The 20,527-nt window shown below is 43.3% G+C and overlaps 1 protein-coding gene across 3 annotated transcripts in view; it reads right to left on the bottom strand.

Moving 5' to 3' along the window:
* The window catches only part of LHFPL3 (LHFPL tetraspan subfamily member 3), a 266,989-nt gene that overhangs the window by 61,952 nt on the left and 184,510 nt on the right, over positions 1 to 20,527 (bottom strand). The window lies entirely within an intron of this gene.

Below are 20,527 nucleotides of genomic sequence, written 5' to 3'. Positions count from 1 at the left end.
ATACAAAAGATATATAGACCTACGATCTAATATTCTCATTTTAGTTCACTTACTAGAATCAAAATCTTACTTTTGTGCTGCTACTGTGTTAAGAAAAAGCTGTTTCTCCTCTACCCAGAGTGACAATAATAGTGGTTCAGATGAAAAGCCCCACTGCCACACATCGAAAATGATCGGTTTCTAACCAATTAATACTTTTTTGTTACTTAAGAAGATGTGGCTAGAATGATACATATTGTAATGATCTTTCAGGCGCTTAAGGCTTGAGTTTTCCAGTGCTACTAAAATGTTAGCCATGCAGATAGCCTGCAGTGAAACCCAGGTAAATATGTTCGGAGGAAATTCCATTAGTGAGAGACGCATGTCTGTCCGCCAACAGAGCATGAGAACCATCAGGGCTGGAGGCACCTCCTGATGGACACGGCAGCATTTTGTTTAGAACATGCCTTAAAATTGTCAGTTCACCTCCTTTATTGTGACAGCCTCATAATCATGGAAAGACCTATCTGCTGAAGACAGAGTTGGCTTTTCTGGCTCCTGGCCAAAGTGCTCTGGGCAATACCGGGGCAATGGTAGATGTTGGTGCACAACAGCACATTGCAACTCCATCCCTAACTGATCCAGGGGCAGCAATAGCTGCTCGTGGAGAAACCCACTCATTTCTTTGCCTGACAAACTGACTTCTCACTGTCTCGGACCAAACACCTGCTGGAAAACTGCATGGAAACCACTCTATATTCAGTTGGAAGAGTGGGGAAAACTTCTCCCAGCAAATGTTTTATTCATTGAATTTAGCTCCGTGATTTCCGCTGGTGATTTCTGTGGTAACGGGGTTTGATTTCCGCATGTTTGCTGTTCGCAGCTCAACCTGCTTGTTCTGTTTGTGCTATTCTGAGCCACTCCACCTTCTGCTCGCTACTTTTATTTGTTCTGGGAGGATGGTTCCTAACTTCATGTGGCGTGTTTTTCTTCTTCCTGATCAAATATCTGAAACTTTTGGAGAAAGGAGAAAAAAATCAAAGATTTCTAACTGATGAGGTGAAGCTACACAGAGGAAACCTCTGCACGACACGCAACTTTTTTGGTCAGACTTTCTCTTTCTTGGAATTTGCTGTGAGTTAGCCGATTGCTGATATGAATGCTCGTAGCAAACAAAGACTGAACTATCAAAGCAACTGCGTGAGTTTTATTTGTATGTATCTTGGTGAACACTTCTTACTGCTGATCTCCAGCAGCTCATCCAGGGCAGTTGCTACAGCAGCTGAAGTTTCTCATGGCAATCACTCAATGCGCACAGGTCCTGCTGAACGCGCTGATCGATGAGACACAGAGTTTTTTCCCTGCACAGTACAGATTCGGGGCTTGCTGCTTGCATAAGTGAAAAAGCAAAAGCCCTGAGCCGACTGGAGCGCAGAGGAGCCTGGTGCAGCATTAATAAGAGCGCAGCATTAATGAGAGCAGCGCTCAGCCCCAGCTGGACCCCGCCTGGCAGTCAGGAGCGTGGCAGCCGCCTGCCAAGCCGCTCAGCACCGCAAGGAGCAGGTGTCACCTTGTCCCCCCCGGCACCACCGTCCTCCGGTCACATCCTGCCCTGCTCGCTATATAGAGACACATCTCACCCGCTGCGTTTGTGCCGTTCCCTCTCTGGCTCTCCCTTACATTATTTGGACAAAACAGTACCTCCTTTCAACTTCCTCAGTTCGATGACACTTGTTTTTAGCAAACTGTTTTTTACAGTAATATGCACTTTTTTCATATCTTCCTCATGAGGACCTCCAACCATTTCAGAAGGGTTAACTGAAAAATCCTTACAGAAGATGCTGGCGGCAAGCAAATAGTGCTGGAGCCTCAGGGGAAACTGAGGCATGGAGCAGTTATGTGCTTGCCCAAAGTAACACAGAATTGGAAATAGTCTTTCGACTGCTCTCTCCTCTGCTCTGGCCTCAAGGCGAGGACTGATTCCAGCCTCCTCCTGTTCTGCTTTTTGGGTGCTTTTGAGCAAAAATACAGTGTTCATTTTGAATCCAGTCAACTGTAATTATTCCAGCACTGGATTACTTCTCCCTTTCCTGCACCTAACTGTATTTCTTTTGATTGCAGAGGGCGAGACAAACCCTTGATGAGGCAGACTGGGCAGTAATGCTGGGGGACACTTGGTGTTTGTTCATCATGCAAAATGACACAACTCAGAGGACCCTGCGCAACTGCCTGCGTCTGAAAGGGGGGACACAGCTGTGACAAGGGGTTAATTCTCCGCTCAAGCCCATAAATCCTGCACGTCAGCAGGGTTTCTTAGCTCAGCCAGTACTGCACAAATGCAGCTACGAGGCTGTGAAGACCTGAGCCAGGCTCTGCCCTGTGTCTGCGTGGGCTGCTGTGAGCTTAGGGGATCTGTGCACCGTGCTCCATTAGGTGATATACACGTGGCCAAAGACAAAAATACCCAAAATGCTCCTGTCCAGATGGAAACAGCATCTCAGCAACATCCGGAGGAGGGAAATGACACACAGAAATTGAAATGCAGAGACAAACCAGCAGCTCAAAGTACATTCACTTGGCACAAGATGCTGTGCGGATATTAGCTGAGTCCTAAACCCAATATGGCTGTGTCAGCTCAACACTCTGCTGACGTGCGTCGCCTCTGGGCTCGGTGCTGGTACGGAGCCATGCTGCTGCAGCTGCCTCCAGGCTTGGAGCAAGCAGCGTCCCTCAAGGGCCAGCATCTCCAAACCCCACTGCGTCACCGCAGTGCTGCCGTGACCGCCTTCCCTCCCAAGCACAGGGAGGCATGTGCATGGAAGAATATGCTGCTGCAGGCTAAGTTTAGATGTACGCAACGCTCTCCTAACACTGTCTCAGCATGCAAAGTAATTGAATTAAGAAGAGTTTTCCATTGGGTACCAACAGCTTTGCATTCTGCCCATCTTTTTTTTAGATGCTTTGAGCTGGGAGTTATAATCTGACTCCAGGTCAATCTCTAGGTATAGTCAGCTGGACAGAGGATAATGAGGTTTTTGTTTCAGGAGAAGAAAACTGTCTTCACAGCTTTGTTAGAACAAAGATTACAGGCTTGATTCAGATCTTGCTCACACTGCCGTGAGGGTTGAAGTGGTTTGTTGCAGCCACAGCAAAAATCAGGTGATGGGAGTTTTATCCTGGATGCCCACTCCACCGGCAAAACCCACTCATGCCCCACGCTATCTGTTGGAGGTGCTGGGTGTGGGTTCAGCCTAAAAGGTGACTGAAGCTTGGACAGAGCTGCCAGACACAGCACACCCTGGTGCAGTGCTGGCGAGGCTGCACGTTGACAGCACTTGCTTTTATCCCATGTTTTCCTCAGCTGTAACAAGAGAAATGCTGCATCTTCAAAATGCTGAATTTCCTAGACCAGCTCTTCTCTATCTTTTTCTCTCAAAGGAAATTGCTGCAAAGTGTTGATTGACAGTATTTGTGAATATAGCTTTTTGCTTATCTACAAACCACTTATACTGTGCGTACTGCTTGCCTACTGCTCATTAGAAATAGTTAATATCTATTTTCTGGCAGCTAAAAGAAGTTCCCCAGGCATGGCCCATGGCCCATTTAGTTTGTCAGCTGCAGCAAACATCATGGCTTCAATCAGTATTGTTGACTTCATCTCAGGAACCCAGTAGCATAAGCCCTGGTAGCATTTGGCACATTCGAATTGTGATCTGTAGATGAGAATTGATTATTTTGTATGCGCCGACCTTCAGAAAAGTTTCTTATAGCAGCTGCTGAAATGATAGTATCTCCTTGGAAGATTATCATCAGCAGAGGCAGGTCGGTTGGTTCTACCTTGTTTATCTTTGGCTGAACAAGGGAACAAATTCTCCGAAGCACCGCCTGAGATCTTATCAGCCAGAACTTAATAGGCAGCGCCGGTTCCCTGGCACGTTTTGTGAGCTGCCCCCACAGCAAAGCTCTAAGCAAAAGGTACTGGCCATACCTGTGTTGCAAATATTTTTAAGTATAACTGTTAGGTAAATAACCAATTTTTCAGTTCAATGGCTGAAGCAAGCAGTGGAAAAAATAGTCTGGGGCTGAACTGAAACAGAATTTTTACAGTTTCTTTTGAAAAATGGGGTTCCCACTACTTCCTATTGTATCGTTTTCTTTTAAGTTAAACTGAAATATTTCATTAAATACTTTGTGAGTTATTTAGACACTTGAAAACCCTTTTTATTGGTCAGCTTTAAATGAGCCCAATGGTGCATGAGCAGTACAAGGAATCAGCAAAGCCTGGCTTTCAATGAACAGCACGTCTCCTCCTCCTCCTACGTGGCCAGAGTACAACAACCCAGCTCCTTTGTCACAGCCCCATGACACCTCCATAGCAATACCCTGTTTCCTCTTACACCCATGCACCTTCTGTCTGTGATACCTGTCTTTCTCATGTCCTCAGATCCTTCACTAGTACCTCCAGCTCCCTTCACACCCTGGACCTTTCCAAACTCCCATGCTTCCCACATGCCCCAAATGTCTCTGACAGCCTCTCTCCTACAGGACTTGTGGCTTCATTCCACTTTCCCTACATTTTTATACTTTATACTTTATTTAGCATGACAGATGATCAAGAAATGGCAGGCAGTGCAGCATATCTGAAATGAGATTTGTGCTGAGTTGGTCAGCCAAGTGCTGTTAAGCTCTGAATCTCCTGGCTTTCCCTTAGCTAGTGGGATCACTAGCTAATGCTCTCGTTTTTTATCCAGCCATTGATCTTCAGAACACTTCTGGGAGTTTGATATTTTTAAGATGTTAGCCTTTTGTTAAATTTTGTTGAAACTGGACAATGGGTTTAAAAGTTATTAGGGAGGAATTGATAAACAGGTGGGCAGCTAAGCAGTCTAATTTCATAAGGAAATTATTTTGATGGGAAAAAAAGAAATTTTTGCTTTCCGATATCAAAATGAAATGTACTAGCATAAAAAAAAAAATCCAACTAAAGCAAAGCATTAAATTCAACAGCCATCCATTAAAAAGCTTTGTTTCTTGAAATACTATTGCTCACTGAAATTGCAGTTTGTCAAAAAAAGCTCCATAATTGGGTTTGTTTTGGTTTGGGATCTAGCTGGTACACATCATGCCACAAGGAATCATCGCAAAATAGTTGAAACTGAAGACAAATTTCTGAATATATTGATTGTCGTTGAAAAAGTCCTTCTATTTCTCAGAGGACAGGGAAATATAACAATCAGAAATGTCATCCCTGCTACCAGCTCTGAAAGTATGTGAATTTAACTCCAGAACTTGGACAGTTACAAACCTAAATAGGGAACTACAGTTCCTTTACTTGTGTTATCCAAATGTGTAGTGCAGCGTGCAAGCATATGACCTGCCACTGTAGTGCTAGGACTGGTTTGCCTGTCATCATCTTTTTAAAAGCAACAATATTAATGCAGTCCTGGAAGTATACAAGGGCCAGCCGTTCATTGCTATAAGGCACAAAGTCTTTCTTTAAATGAGAATGCAAGTTAAAAATCAGATTATCCAAATGGGAAAGTGGAACACAGAAGGAGGACTTTTTTTATCTTAAATACTTCATTATGTTCATTGGGAATTAGGAGCTAATCTGTCACAAGAAAATGGCAGACAAAGCAAAATCGTAATCACTGGAGACTAAATTTCTTGGAAACTTAGAGAAAGAAGTGTCAAATACTAGGTTAATTCACTTTACTAATTCAATAGGATTCAAATGGCAAGGTGGAACGGGAATGCCAAGACACTGCTGTACTTTCCAAGGCAGACACAAGCCATAGAAAGTTGACCTTTGGTTCTACCACACAGCCCTGCCAAAATGCATCAGCTCTCACCTAACATATTCACACCACACCCATCTCCATCACGTGCCCAAGTCTGCAAGGACAGTCCTGTCAGGAGCAAGCAGTTAACGTTCTTCCGAAGAGCCCCCACTTTTTGGGTGCATGATATTCGATACTGACAACCCGATTTTCAAAGATTTGAGAGGCATGTCTAGGTGAATTCCAATTCTGGAAATAGGTAGTAGATAGCTAAAGTTGCGAGTCCAGTGATGAAGGCATCCAAAAGTAGATATGCTCTCCATTCATTTCTGAGTCTCCCTAGTTAGAATGTTTGTGACTGCAGGGTTAAGATGTATGTATTTTTTTGTTATTGGCATCTGCCTACCAACAGCCGAGCAGAAACCAACCTTTTTTTTACATACTTCAGCCATCAGTCATCCTCCAGATTCAATTTTTGGTCAATTTTCATCAAATATGTGCTACACTTGAGTCAATGATCTAGAAATGAAAAGTACCAAGTACCTCAAACTGTCAAAGCTAGCCAGTTCACAAATTCCACTCTTAGAAAAAAAAGCACAAAACATTAACCAGACTGGACAAGTGATGAATTGCTGCATTCTTTTCTGTTAAAAAAATGGAATTGGTCAATGCAGTGGGCTTTGATCTGAGTGATAGCTATAACAGCCCACATATACTTATTATAACATTCACCTCTTCTTCCCAAGCAGGCTAAGAATGACAATACCATTTATAACGGTTTTACTGTTAAAGTTTAGAAAGTAATACTAGACATACATTAAAAAAAACGCAAAAAAAATCCCTTTAACTTCTGTTTTTTGTCTGCTTAAATGATGATATAATCTTTTTTCTATAATTATGAAAACATAAATTGAGAAAACACCTAGTCTTGAGATTTTGAAAGTTGAAGGTCTGAAATAAAAGTGAAATAAAGAGATTTGCTAAGCAAATGGAATACAAATACATGCTCTTTGAAAAGAGAGGGGAGAAAGGCAGGGAAAAGCAAGAAGAAAGAACCAAGGTGGAACTGAGACACAGCACCAGAAACCTTACAGGAAAAGAAAATGGAGTGTTTAATATTATCTGTTATAAATGCCTAGTTTGAAAGAGATGATACTTTCTCTGCAACTTTTTGATGAGGGCCTTAATTTATGTCAGAAGCCCACCTAACTATAGGTCTAGACAAACATAGGCTGATAACTGTGATTTCAATGCTATGCAGAGCTTTAGAGAATATTCTGAAGAATAATGGGACAAAATGTAATGCAGGTTTAACAGGGGTAGATGGTGCTGTGCTAACCTGATGGGTTTTAGGTGTAGCTCCAGAATATTAAAAAAGAATCTAAGTAGCATATAGTGTGCCATAGTGGGAACTGACATCACTGGCCACCAGGATCTCTCACAGTGCTTACCCCATTTCCCTGCCATGGTAACTGTCCCTGTGCTCCCAGTGCTCTGAAGGGTCCTGCATGCTCCTGCTACTCATACATGTACAAACATCTATGCTTCAAAGCTTGTAAGAGCATGCTAAAGAAGGCACTCTGTGAAGTGATAAGCACAGAAGCTGAGAGGATGGCACCATTGAAAGCATGTGCGTTCACATCCATAGGCACAAAGTAAGGATTGGGGTGGAAAGGGAAAGAATATGAAGATGCCACTAACCCTTTCAGGTGAACCAACAGGACCCAGACTGTTGGTTGGTCTGCTTTCTTGCTGGACCTCACAGCACCATGAGCTTCCCCTCCTGGACTTGTTTTCATATTTCTTCACTAAGTCTGATCTAGTCTTTGCCTAGAAATGGGGAGAATTGGTCCCTTCCAAAGTGGACACCCTATGAGAACCAGAGACCCAAGCAGTGACCTTTGGACTTCCTCTTCGCACTCAGCTCCAGCTTCTCCAGCGGTTCCCAGGTTGTTCTTTCAAAAACACTTTCCGTAGTACAGAGGGCAAAGGTCAATACTACCCTACCCACAGAAGTTTTTTGAGAGATGTTGGGTGAGCACATACTCTCTATCTATCTGCAAGGACGTTAACTGCACTGAAAAGCAATGGATGGGCTTCAGCAGGGCTTAGGGAAGAAGGTGACACCTTGGCAAATTGTTTGTGATCAGGATCTTATATAAAATCATTTGGAAATACGAAATCCTATCAGTTCATGCCGTAATCCTCAACACTTAGCATTTTTAGAACATTTTTATACCTATATTTGTGTCCGAGTACAACTTTACTCCCTCTAACCTTTGTGAGAACTGCTTGATGGATGAGCAGACACAGCCTCGGATGCCAGCTGCTCACTAGTGTATAAATGATTGATCAGTGTATAAACCTGCTGATCTTCTGGCATCATTGTAAACATACGACTTCTAATCATTTCACAGAGCCCTTTTAGGGATTTATTTAAGATAAGCTTGTCAGTCCTCTTCAGGAAAATAGTTGGGCTGATGGTTATATGGGGAGATTTCTTGTACTTAATAACATGTCATCTTTGCCCATATGGGCTAAGAATTAACAATTACAGAACAGCAGGGAGCATACTTATAAAACTGAGGCAGAACAATGGAGGGCAGTTTTGCTCTTTAGATAGCTACCGTCTCTGCTTGGAAGTGCTGAGGCCACATGACAGTGAATGCTCAGAGGTTTTCAGCTATCATTTTAAACTCAACAATTAGATGCTGGAGGCTAGTTCTGAAAGGGCATAGAAATTCAGCCTTAACGCTGATACAAATTTTTATTCTCCTTAGCAAAGCTGCTCCTTAACCATTTGGCATTACTTTCCATGGTGCCAAATCCAGCAATTCGATTAAGGATGCAAGTACTGTGTTCTTGTGGCTGTTCTCCTAAGTGTGGCATTTTTATACTTTGCCAGCATGGCTTCTGTACCTAATTTCCAATCAACTCTTTGACAATGTTTTCTTCTCCTTAATGTTTGAAACACATTGAATGATTTCTAGTACACTTCCACTTTCTCTAGTAGACCAATATTTGTCTTTGTAGGATAGATGATGTCTGATCTTTATTGCTTTATCAGAGTTTTATTTGCAAGGGGTCAGCCAGTTGTTATTGTCAGAGTGTTATGATAGTTCTTCAAAGGAAATGTGAATGTATTTGATACACATCAAACATTAAAACATCTGAAAAATGTTGTTTGAAACTCTGGTCAAGGATTAGTATAAGTAAGATTCATGACCATTTAAAAAGTGTATGAATTGCTCTAATGGATTCAATTTACTCCCACCCTCTAAAATTCCCACTGATTTAACAGGATGACCCCCCCCCCCCCCCGCATAATTATGTCCAACATGCCCAGTGGAAAAGTTTTGAGGATTTTGGTTCAATAATCTACTTAAAAAAAAAAAAAAAAAGTAGTAAGCATTTTGCATAAAATGAGTCCATTTTAGCTATGCCAATCTAATCTGGTTTCTGCATGAGCTCTTTTTGAAGTAACCACTAAATAACTGAACTACTGTACTCTGCAGAGATTCCAGATGCATCCATTTTAGCAGGCATTTACATAATACTGCTATTTTTCTCAATTCTTATCCAATGTGTGCTTATCTTTCACATATATTATTATGGTAGAAATGTAAAAAGTACAGCTAAATGATTGCCTCTGTGTTCAGAAGCAAGAAATTATCTACCTTTACACCTAATTGCTGGTAGCAATGCTGGTGGATTTACTTGGTATTTCAAGATGGTTGTCCACCTATTAGACCCTACAGTGGGCATTCAGGGTCTTCAGCTATACCAGACAGTGGGGAGTATTCATACTGTAAAGAGCTACCTTTATTGACTGAGCTGTCCAAGTGCAGTGAGAGGTTATGAAACCCTTGGAAGAGTGGGGAAGGAATGCAAACAAAGTCATAGGGAGGCAAAAAGTGCCCTAACACTGTTAGTTCAGAGAACAGGGCTTATGTTGGGATGCTTTTGTGTCTGAATTCAGCACACATGTAGAAAAGTAGATCCTGGTCTCCTCTTCTTCTTCACATCTTTTCATCTCCTTCTAGGGAGGAAGAAGGAGGAGACAGACCTACAACACCCAGATTTTCTCCAGATTGCTGGGAGCCAGAGGCAATGTCCATTTTCTTTCTCTCAGCAGCTACGGTGAAAAGGACCAAAGAAGTCTTCATGTGTGTTAGCAAATGGCTCTTTCTATGAGCATAGCCTGAGGCAAAATGATACGTCAAGGAGCAAGAAATACATCCGCACACTGACAGAGAGCATGTGGAAAGTCAGCTGAACACGAGATGTGCTGGCACACAGAAGGGTTACTGAGTGTCTCAGCTGCAGACAAGGAAATGCAGAGAAGTAGAGGGGTTATAACACCTCTGGGTATGGCAGTCACCACCACTCCTGGAAGAGCGTCCAGCTCTGATTCCACAATTTATGCAGTGCTGATAAACTGGAGAGGACTCAGGCCATCCCACAGCCTGTGTGATATATGAGAGTAGTTTAAATGATCATGCTGATCGTTTCAGCCTCTTATCAGACACAGAGTTATACAAAGAGCAGTGAGTTTTGGTTTCAGCGTGCATGTACTAGACAGGAACAATACACTTGGTGATGTGGAGAGAATCAACTGGGAACATCAGAAGGCAGGACCTGAGGGAAACAGCATACAGGAACCTGAACAACGGTCTGTCTTGTGTCAAACGCTGACACCTAGAAGGGTGCAAGTGCTTTGAGATGAAAGAGCATTTTGAGGTAAATAACTTTGTGCAATGACATCCTCATGCCAGCTCATTATGATTCTGAAATTTTTTAGATTTACAAAACTAAGGTGAAGGTGGTTCGTAAAATCAAATGTGCTGTGGTGTTGTAAATACATTTAGTCAAACGGGATTGCAACTAAACCTCTATTTTCAGTTTTACCATGTCTGTAGAGTACATTTCATGCTAAATGCTCTTGAATTAGGTGCATAAAAATATTTCTGACAGCTAGAGTGCTTGCATGCCAAATGCCTGAAAGCCTATACATAATAACATGGACCATGTGCTACGAGCAAATTAATTTATTTCATTGAAAAACATGAATTAAGAAAAAACATATCCTCCAGATACAAGAGATAGACAAAACATCTTTGGATTATAATTTTACTTGCCACCTATTGTGTTCCTTTCTAGCAAATGAAGTTAGTATAGACCTACAGCAATCTTGAGTGCAATATTGCTCAAGAATATCACGTCTCTGTTTCCTCTTCCACTGCTGTTTTCTGGTGTTGTATCAAGTAAAACTGTACAGACATATCAAAGTCAACAGACGAAGATCTTGGCAGCCAAGAGCAGAACCCTAACTTTCAGCCACAGCAGACTTGGGCCTTGTAGGGTCATCCCAGAGCCAATGAACTAAAATACATGGGTGCCCTAGTCTGGGCCTTCCCGGGGCCAGGCTTCCCAGGCATCCAGGGAGAGGTCAGTGGGAACGACAAACTGGAGTCCACCAAGCTTGTCATTCAGAGGACAAGGGACTCAACAGAAAGTGCAGATCAACTCTGGAAGTAGTCCAGAAACAATAGGATCAGTTTCAAGGTTCTAGAATAAAGCAATATAATAATGACTGGGTAAATAGAGAAAAGCTACTCTGCCAGCACCAAACAGATCAACTTTTGCTTGTTACTGTAGTAAGGGGTCTTGGATGCTACCTGTAACAGAAACCAGAAAGCCAGATATCTCAAATATCTCATTAGATACGACTTATATGTCTCATTGGGTATAACTTTGTGTTTTGGGTTTGTGTGGCAGGGTTTTGGTAGCAGGGAAGGGGCCGCAGGGACAGCAGTGAGGAGCTGCTGGAAGCTTCCCCGGCTCTGAGCGGGACCCGCCTCTGGCCCAGGCCGAGCCCGTCAGCGACAGCGGTATCGCCTCTGGGAGAGCGGATTTAAGAAGGGGAACCTGAAGCAGAGAGAGGAGTGGGATGTGAGAGGGGCCCCTCTGCGGGTACCGAGGTCAGGGAGGAAGGCGGGCAGGAGGGGCTGCCCCCGCAGCCCGCGGGGAGACCAGGCGGCAGGCTGTCCCCCCCAGCCCGCGGAGGGGAGCGGGGGAGCAGATGCCCACCTGCAGCCTGCGGAGAGAGGAGCCCATGCCGGAGCAGGGGGTGGATGCCCCCCAAGATGGCCGCGGCTCCGTGGGGAAGCCCGCGCTGGAGCAGCCTGTTCCGGAAGGACTGCAGCCCATGGAAAGGACCCACGCTGGAGCAGTTTGTGAGGAACTGCAGCCCGTGGGAAGGACCCCATGGTGGAGCAGGGGAGGAGTGAGGAGTCCTCCCCCTGAGGAGGACGGAGCGGCAGAGACAAGGTGTGAGGAACTGACCCCAACCCCCATTCCCCGTCCCCCTGCGCCGCTCTGGGGGAGGAGGGAGAGAGAACCGGGAGTGGAGTTGAGCTGGGAAGGAGGGAGGAGTGGGGGAAGGCGTTTTAAGGTTTGGTTTTATTTCTCATTACCCTGTTTTGATATAATTGGTAACAAAAAACTGATTTATTTTTTTTTTCCCAAAGTTGAGTCTGGTTTTTGCCCATGACCATGATCAGTGAGTGATCTCTCCATGTCCTTATCTCAACCCACGACCTTTTTCTTATATTTTCTCCTCCCCATCCCACCAGGGCAGTGGGGAGGAGTGAACGAGTGGCCTCGTGGTGCTTTACTGCCAGCTGGGCTTAAACCACGACAATTTGGAAAACAGGGCTGTTTGCCTTGCTTTCATTTGGATTCTTTTGATAGCTTCTTTATTCTAAAGCTTCTGACAACATCCTTTTTGTTTCTGTTGACACTATGCCCAGTAAGGCAGAGGTTACCTGTATTTTTTTTTTCAGATGTTTTGCTTGCAGGTAGAAAATTATTCTGGCTTTATGAAACTGCTGAAGAAGAGTCAAAACAAATTCACAGTGGAAATGAGATAATGAAACTAATGACTTTTTAAATAATGAGAAGGATTTTCAAGAAGATTGCTGGAACTTACTTAAACACAGAACAATCACACCTCAGTTCTACAGGCTTCCTCTGTGTGCAAGGACAAGACATTAGGGCTGGTGTGAACATATGGACAGCCCCGGCATCTCTCTGAAATGGCAGGCTGGACTGGGCAGCAGAAAACTCCTCATAGATCAGTTGTTCCCAGTCACAGTCCAGATTCTTGGGCACAAACCTGCCTTGATTTTTTAGTCTACATTAACACTTTGCCCAAAAACATTCATGCAAGAACAGCTGAGTTATGAACTCTCCCGTTCTCTGCTGTTCTTCCTAAAAACATGGTTTCTATCAGTAGAGAAGAAGGTGAGGATGGTGGGCTATGATAATCTTTGTGTGTGACTAGCCCTACGCAGAATGAAATATGTGCCACTTCCCTTTTATATATCTATGTATTGTGAAATATCTCTGATTTTTTGTCCAAGCTTCAAAACACCATTTCTAATGCAACTACTAGTGATGGCACAGTCAGACTTGTCACTTTCTAGCTCATTAAATATGGTATTGCTTGCAACAAGCCATAGGCTTTGTTTTAAGTTAACAACACAGACCTCCAGATCTGTCCAGGCTTTGTATGGACTTGTCTTGACCAGCCTGAAGATTTGTTTTACCTTGTGATAGCACTTTCTAATGACTTCATCCCCCATTCCCATGCATCATGTCACTCTGCTTCGTCATGCTCAACCCATCTGTGCCTTGCTGCCCTACAGAATTTTTCAGCTGAGCACAGAGCCCATACAATGCAGTGAGTCCCCTATACCGTTTAAGAAGCGATTTTTGAGGCTGCCTAGCTTTTTGCTACCAGCATGCCTTTAAGTCCCCATACTCAGTCCCTCATATCATGAGCTCATTAAATGGAGTGATGATTTCTGTAACCGAGCTATTGTATGAGACTCCTTACAGAGTATAACAGCAAGTGGGATCCATCTTTCTATGAGACAGAAAGCAGTTCACCATGTTTTTCTGTCCTTAATCAGTGGGGAACTAGGACTCTTTATTCAAGGTCTCCAAATTCTTCAGTTAAGTAATTAATGCATATGCTTAAGACTAATTTTACTTTCTCATTATACAAAGTAGAGCTGGAAAGGAACTTGTTGGATCAGCTGATATATCAATCAGTACTACTGCGAGATTGACCTTTATTTAATAAGGTATTTTAATCAGCTTTCGACTTTTAGTTTTGATGCCTCATTTGCCTCCCCTTAAGAGTACCATCATTTAGCACACTGGTAAAGTAGTTCCCTGATAAAACACTTTTATCAAGGCTTACTCTCAGAATACATACTTTAATAGTAATTCCACCACGACTCAGCTGTCCTAATTTGCCTTCCATTGCTGAACCACAACATACCTTATCAACAAAGTCAGTCTCATTCCCCCCCATTTAAAAGACAGAGAAATTGAGAAATCAAATGCTAGATCCAAGCTCAGTAAGAGAACCAGGAATCGAACTCAGCTATTCTGAACACCGCTCCAGGGCTTTTGCCTTGCTGCCACTCAATACCAGTAGAAAAATCTAAGTAGCTTCTCACATGCCCACGCGTGTGCTTCTCGCATGCCCCTAAACACAAAAGTAGACATTTTCAAAAGGAAGACCTGAAGTATCTTCTAAGTCTGTATTGAAGAACCTTGACTTCTAGTCTCACTCCCTGTTTCTTCGTCTCCGTTTCTACTAAAACCTTGAAAATACTTTGATTTTCTGCCTGCCTAAGTTTGAGGAGGTTCTCTCCTCAAGTTGGAGGTTCTCAGACTTCCATCTCTGATCTCCAACAACAGTGTCCTACACAAAATACTGTAGACTGCTGTGAAGGAGGGGTCCCAAAAATCCTCAGACTGGAGCTGTTCTGCTTTGTGTGACAGAATTCAATACACGCTAGCCAAGAGAGTGCATGACACTAAGGCACTGCAAAGGAAAGTCCTCCATTTTGATCCAGTCCTTGGAAGAAAGTTCATACCTTGGGCATAGATCCCATGGCAGTGCTATGAGAATCTTCATCCTGGAGAGATGAAGTTCCCTCTGATGTCGCCACAATGAAATCTCCATGTTTATCTTTATAGTTTCTCTTTTAAAAATGTTATTTACATAGTTGAAATCACAGGCAAATGGTCACCATTATCTAAAGAAGGAAATTTTAGGGAAAAAACTTTATTTAAAAAAGTATGTTAGTTTGGCTTCTAGTCACAGGTTTCTAGATGAAATATGTCTTGTACTACTTGCCTAATGTTCTTATGTTCAGAGCTCCCTGTAGCTCATTGTGGAGGTGATACCTGAAGGAAAATAGGTTGTAATTAAACAAAGAAATTAACAACTGGAGCTAATTGCAGTGATGCTATGATAGATGAGCCACTTGTCAGTTGAAGCTGAAAGAGAACATGTGAACTCTTCACAGCTGTGACAAGACTTCGTTCTTGGCTGACATGGCAAAGAATCATGTTTTGAAGCTAGAAATTAAGGCCAGGAATTCCCAACCTGGAACCTATGGCTGTGGTCTTCAATGAAGAGCCTGATTTTGCCTTTGAAAAGCAGGGTACCTAAATACTTCTCTTTTGAGGCAAAAGCATAAACCTTTTGACATAGTTCCAGCTTCCTCTGGCCAGCTGCAGCCTGGCAAGTGCATGTGGTGGGTTGTCTATAGCAATCCATCACAGATCACTCCCCAATGAGTTTCTTCCACTTTTCCCTTCTCAAATGGAAATTCAAGTGGTAAAGTTGGTTCTGAGTTCAAAGTCACCTTAAGTGCTTTGAACATGGAGCCACACTAAAGCAGCAAGAGGCTGAAGTGGGTGACTCTTGAACTGTTTAGAAAGGAAGGATGGGAAGAGACTAGCAGACATGAAGAAAAATACCAGTCTAAGAAGGGAAGAGATTAACAGAAATCCTGCATTTTATTTTTGAAAGTATTTTTATTTTTGAAAAGTACATGCTAACTGAAATGAAAAGGTGCATACACTGACTTCTTGTGTACCAAGAGGAGTCAGGGGGTACACAGCTTTACGAAACAGGGACTATGTAATTTTATCGGATAGAGAACATGGGTATACAGGGGTATACATGGTGTTCTGACCGGATTTGTACTCTTTATTACTACCGGGGCTGTTAGCGATTCTTTTAGCATTGTAGCTATATGTGAAAAGTTAAATCAGATATCAATATTCATGTTCATTTACCTAATTTTGAACAAGTTAGCCTGAATGTTTGTGAGTGTATGCCATGAGAACTACATGCTGATAAGCAGGGCTTTGCAATTTTGCAGCAGTTTGCACATGCATTGTGACCTGAGCTATTTTCCTTTCAAAGAATGACAGCTGATACGCGCTCTGTCATGTAGTCCCTCGGTGGGACAAGTGCTAGTCTCCTGTCACTCACCTTCAGATACTAGTCCTTTTGCAGATGGTTTTCTGTTGCAGCAGCAATCATGTGGGTAGACTATTCCTGTTTACAGAAGACAATTCTCTAGCCAAAGGTCCATAAATCTCTGTGCAAGACTATTTTTTTTTCTTTTACAGAAAACTGCTTTGTCACCAAGAAACAACTTCCCCTTAGCTTCTGTCTTTAACCGTGTTTATTCTGCAATGACTGCAGCTCATGCAGATGTACAGAGCCAGCCTTCAACAACCTGGATCAGGCCCTGACAGCACCGGTATGAAGAATAATGAGGGTGTAATTGTCAACCAACTGGCAAGTCCTAGGTTGGGCATCCAGCACTGAGCTCTGCAACAAGCTCTTGACAATGTGGCTGTTGGGAGCAGTGTGGTGTAGTTTGAGTCTGAGTTGCAATCACTGCAAGGTAGATGAATCCTTTAAATCTCCTGTCTACCTCCTGGCTCCTTTTATCTATTTCAGCCCTATGCTTGTAACTCTGGGAAATCTTTAGTGGAAATTGCTTATCTGTGACCATATGGGCGCCAAAGATGAGTCAAATGTTAAACATAAACACCTTGTGAAGCTGTTCTATCCATCAGAAAAGCCACAGCTGTCCACAAAGTGCATCGTCCACCTGCTCTGACTGATATTACTTAACAGGATAGTTTCTTCTGAATGCTCTTGTATTTATCACTCATAAGGCAGACCATATTACCACTTTCCACCATAAAAGTAATTGCCTTGCAGTCTCAATTTCTTTTGGAAACTTCTCATTTGGTCTCTTCACCCTTTGGCCAGAACTTTAATTTTATGTCATTAAGACATTACAATTCAAAATGTTAAATTATGTCATTACACAACATATCAAGGTCTATGCCTGATGTTGACGGCTCACTCAAAATGGTGTTGATGAAGCTTAAAGCTAAGATGAATTTGACTATTTTTGTTATCACCCTGCATGCCATTAGTTTAATAACATAGAGGCCTTTAAGTTATTACCATTCCAAGTTCCTATAAATTAAAGAAAACCATGTAATACTGTTCTCTCCCCTCCTTTTGCTAATGGCATAAACATAATGTGAAAGTCTTTTTAGAAATACCTTTTTTTTCCTTCAAAAGGCAGTTTCTAAAATGAAAAAGGTATGGATTGTTTTGTAAAATTTGCATGATTATGAAACTGCATTAAATAGACTATAACCTGAAGAAAGTCTGCTAAACTTGAGTTATATTTCTCAGATGTGAAACGCACATGGTATTTACTCTCACACCTAAGCAAATAAGAAATGACTAAGCACTATTTTTATCACATAGTGAAAAAGGAAACTTTCTTTTATGGCAAGAATGCGGCCTTCTTCTGCCATGAATAATTTTAACAGTCAAATTTCTTACTTACGAGCATTCATTAACCTATGTAAATATACAGAACTGTAGTCATTGAAAGCACGGAGCAGGTGGACAATTCAGCATGGTAAGTCTACAGAGAAGTACAGCTTGCTCTTTTTCTGCAATTTTCTCACCTTTTTACCATCCTGTTGCATTTCATATACTTTTAACTGTTTCCTTGTCACCAATGCTCAGAAACAGCTGTGGTGCCAGGTACTCGCACAGGCACTGCAGACTCTCATTAATGAGCCTGTGGGAGCTGATCTGCGAGGAAGCCTCCAGACAGAACTATTACCTGATTAAGAAAACAGCTGCCCAGCTGTCTGATCATTGCCTAATAATTTCTTGTTCTTGAAGGTTTTTCCACATAAATGAACACTGTTGTGGCTCTTATACTTGATTTACTGTCTCTTCCCCTCTGCTGAGCTACTGCATAATAATACCTACTTGCGTGGGGCAAAGCCTCAGCAGCAGGGAAGAGCTGACGGGGCAAGCAGAGGTTCCTCCCAGGTACAGTGTTTGTTGCTTCCCTGGTACATTCTCCCAGAAAGCCACGATGGAGCCACGACTGTCCCTTAAGGGGACACCTTACTTATCACAGCCTATGGGATGTCCAGGCTTGTGACCAGAGGACATCACCACCACCAAGGGGAAGGAGTCCCTGCACTCCCACCCAAAGGACAGCCTTGACCATCAGGCCACATCTTTTGCCCCCTGGAAGACTGCAGCAGCCCAGGGACTCCTCCTTGAGGATGCTCCTCATCCATACCTGCTAATCTAGAAGCAGGAGCCAGCACAAGTCTGGAAGCAGACCTTTTGTAAGTGAGGATGGAGGGTGTTTAATATTCATGGCTGCTTGTTATGAGGGCTTTGACTTCACATTGTCAGAGCAGCTGGGGAGGCTGAGGATGGGATTGCTTATATGCTTAGTCCTACCTTCTTGTCTATATGGGAGGCATGCTAGTGATATTTGCACACTTCAGTATTTTGGCATCCTGACCGTTTCCACATGGATACTATCCATGACACATGGATACTTTACATGTGGACTAATGCTGGTGAGTATTTCTCCAGTATCTCTTCCCAAAAGAGACCATGGGGACGTAGTTTATGAGGTAAGTGTCAAAACCCTTATGCACGTACAGTGTGTGCCAGGGGTACAGACAGGAGGTTGTTTGGTGCCAACTCAAGGACAAGTGTTGGCCCTAATCTTCTACCAGCTCCCTCATCATTATGGTGTAAGTAATCAACACCCTCTCTAACCACAGACCACTGCCCCAAACTGGTCACCTGAGTGTGCAGACAGTGACTGCCAGGATTACAAAACCTGCCTCACAATCCTGGCCATACGAACCCAAAAGCTTTCTCCTAAACAATGTGGGCAGCATCCACAGCCAAATGACTGCTAGCTGCAAAAATGCTTGAGTACTACCTACACATCCAGTGCCTGCTTTGGAGTGCAGCCTTTTGGGCAGAAACTCCTCCCTGGTCTGCAGGGACCATGCCCCAAAGCCCTGCTCCATCAGCACAGCATGGGGGACAGCAAGCTGCAGCCCATCTTGTACAGAGATCAGAGACCACTGGAGGGAATGACGTGCTCGTGCCTTGTTGTCTCGGTAGGACATTTGCTCACTAGGATGCAGGCAGGCTTTCCTGGCATCCAAAAGGCCAGAAGAAGGACTGATTTCTGGCCAGCAAAGTGGAGAGCTGGTGCTCTGCTGGCACTGATACCTGCCCTGATCCCATCATTGACAGGGGCAGTGGTGCCAGCCCATGCTCTCACTGTGGTCTCCTGGGACTCCTCCGGGGCTGCAGCACCACATGCAGGTGTGGAAATGCCAGGAGGCTTCAGGGGAATGTAGACTTGCCTCGTTGTTGCTTAGCAGAAGCTTTTTGTGAAGGGGGGGGGGGGGGGGGGGGGGGGAGATGATGTCCTTTTTAGAAGACAGGTTGCCTCTTTTTCTTTTCGTTTGAAAGACAGTTTAAAAAGTGGTGAACATTAGGCTTGACTGTGAAGGACAAAGTGGGGTGGGTCCCTTTTTGCTGAGTTCTGGTTTCCTTTGAAGCTGGTGGTGTGGTACATTTCTGTGCTTAATCCAAGGAAAATGAGCTGCTGAATGATTTTGTCCAACATGCTGAGAACCAAATGTTCTGGCAGGAGCTTGTGCCTACAACATGAGAGGTGATGAGTCTCCAGAAGCTGTTTTTTGCTCATAAGGTGCCAAAAGAGATGAGGTTCTTTGATACAAGTAGGTTTTGGGTTCATAAGCTCTGTATGGTACAGACAAATCAGACACAGTGCTGATGCCAAAAGCACTTGTGGCATAGCTGTGAATGCCCTTCTGATAAGTATTTTACTTTTCAAATGCAGATGAATATTACCCTTACAGAAAAGGCCCACAGGGACAGTCCTTGAAACTGATGCCTTCAGTTTACCTGCAGAACAGATATACACATGCAATTGCAAGCAACATACACTTTCCTTAACCCACAGCATTAGTAGGCTCTAACCAGGTCTGAAATCGTATGTGAAGTTTAATCTTCAAGTCCATTTATCTTTGGGCTGAGTGTGCTGACTGTCTGCAATTCAGCAAGCTAGGGCCAATGTGCTTTCAGATATATGGATAATGGTCCTTGTGGAGCAGGACTGAGACCAGCTATTTTTGTACAACACAGGCTTCCAAACACTTTTGATTTCCAATCCAGTGGTGAAGGGCTCCTAGTATCTTTGCTATTATTAGAAGCAACCTACAAAATTACAAAGGTGGTAGATGAGCTGAATGCAGAATCCTGCACTTGGGGACACTTGGTGAAACTAGTAGGGGATCAATTTGAAACAGATAAAAGAAAGTACTTCTTTAGCAGTCAGTAGTGAGCTTCAGAAACCTGCTGCCACACAGTGCTGCAGAAGCCGACAGTATCAGCGGGTTCAGAAGGGATTAGACAGATGCAGGGACAACAGGCCCATTAAAAAGACAAGGCAGGGACATGCCCTCTGTGGTATCTGTCACATTAGATACAC

Source organism: Aquila chrysaetos, chromosome 5 (genome assembly GCF_900496995.4).
Source record: "Aquila chrysaetos chrysaetos chromosome 5, bAquChr1.4, whole genome shotgun sequence".
Taxonomy (NCBI): domain Eukaryota; kingdom Metazoa; phylum Chordata; class Aves; order Accipitriformes; family Accipitridae; genus Aquila; species Aquila chrysaetos.
Note: the sequence above shows the minus strand (reverse complement) of the source record. Positions and strands in the feature narration are given on the sequence as shown.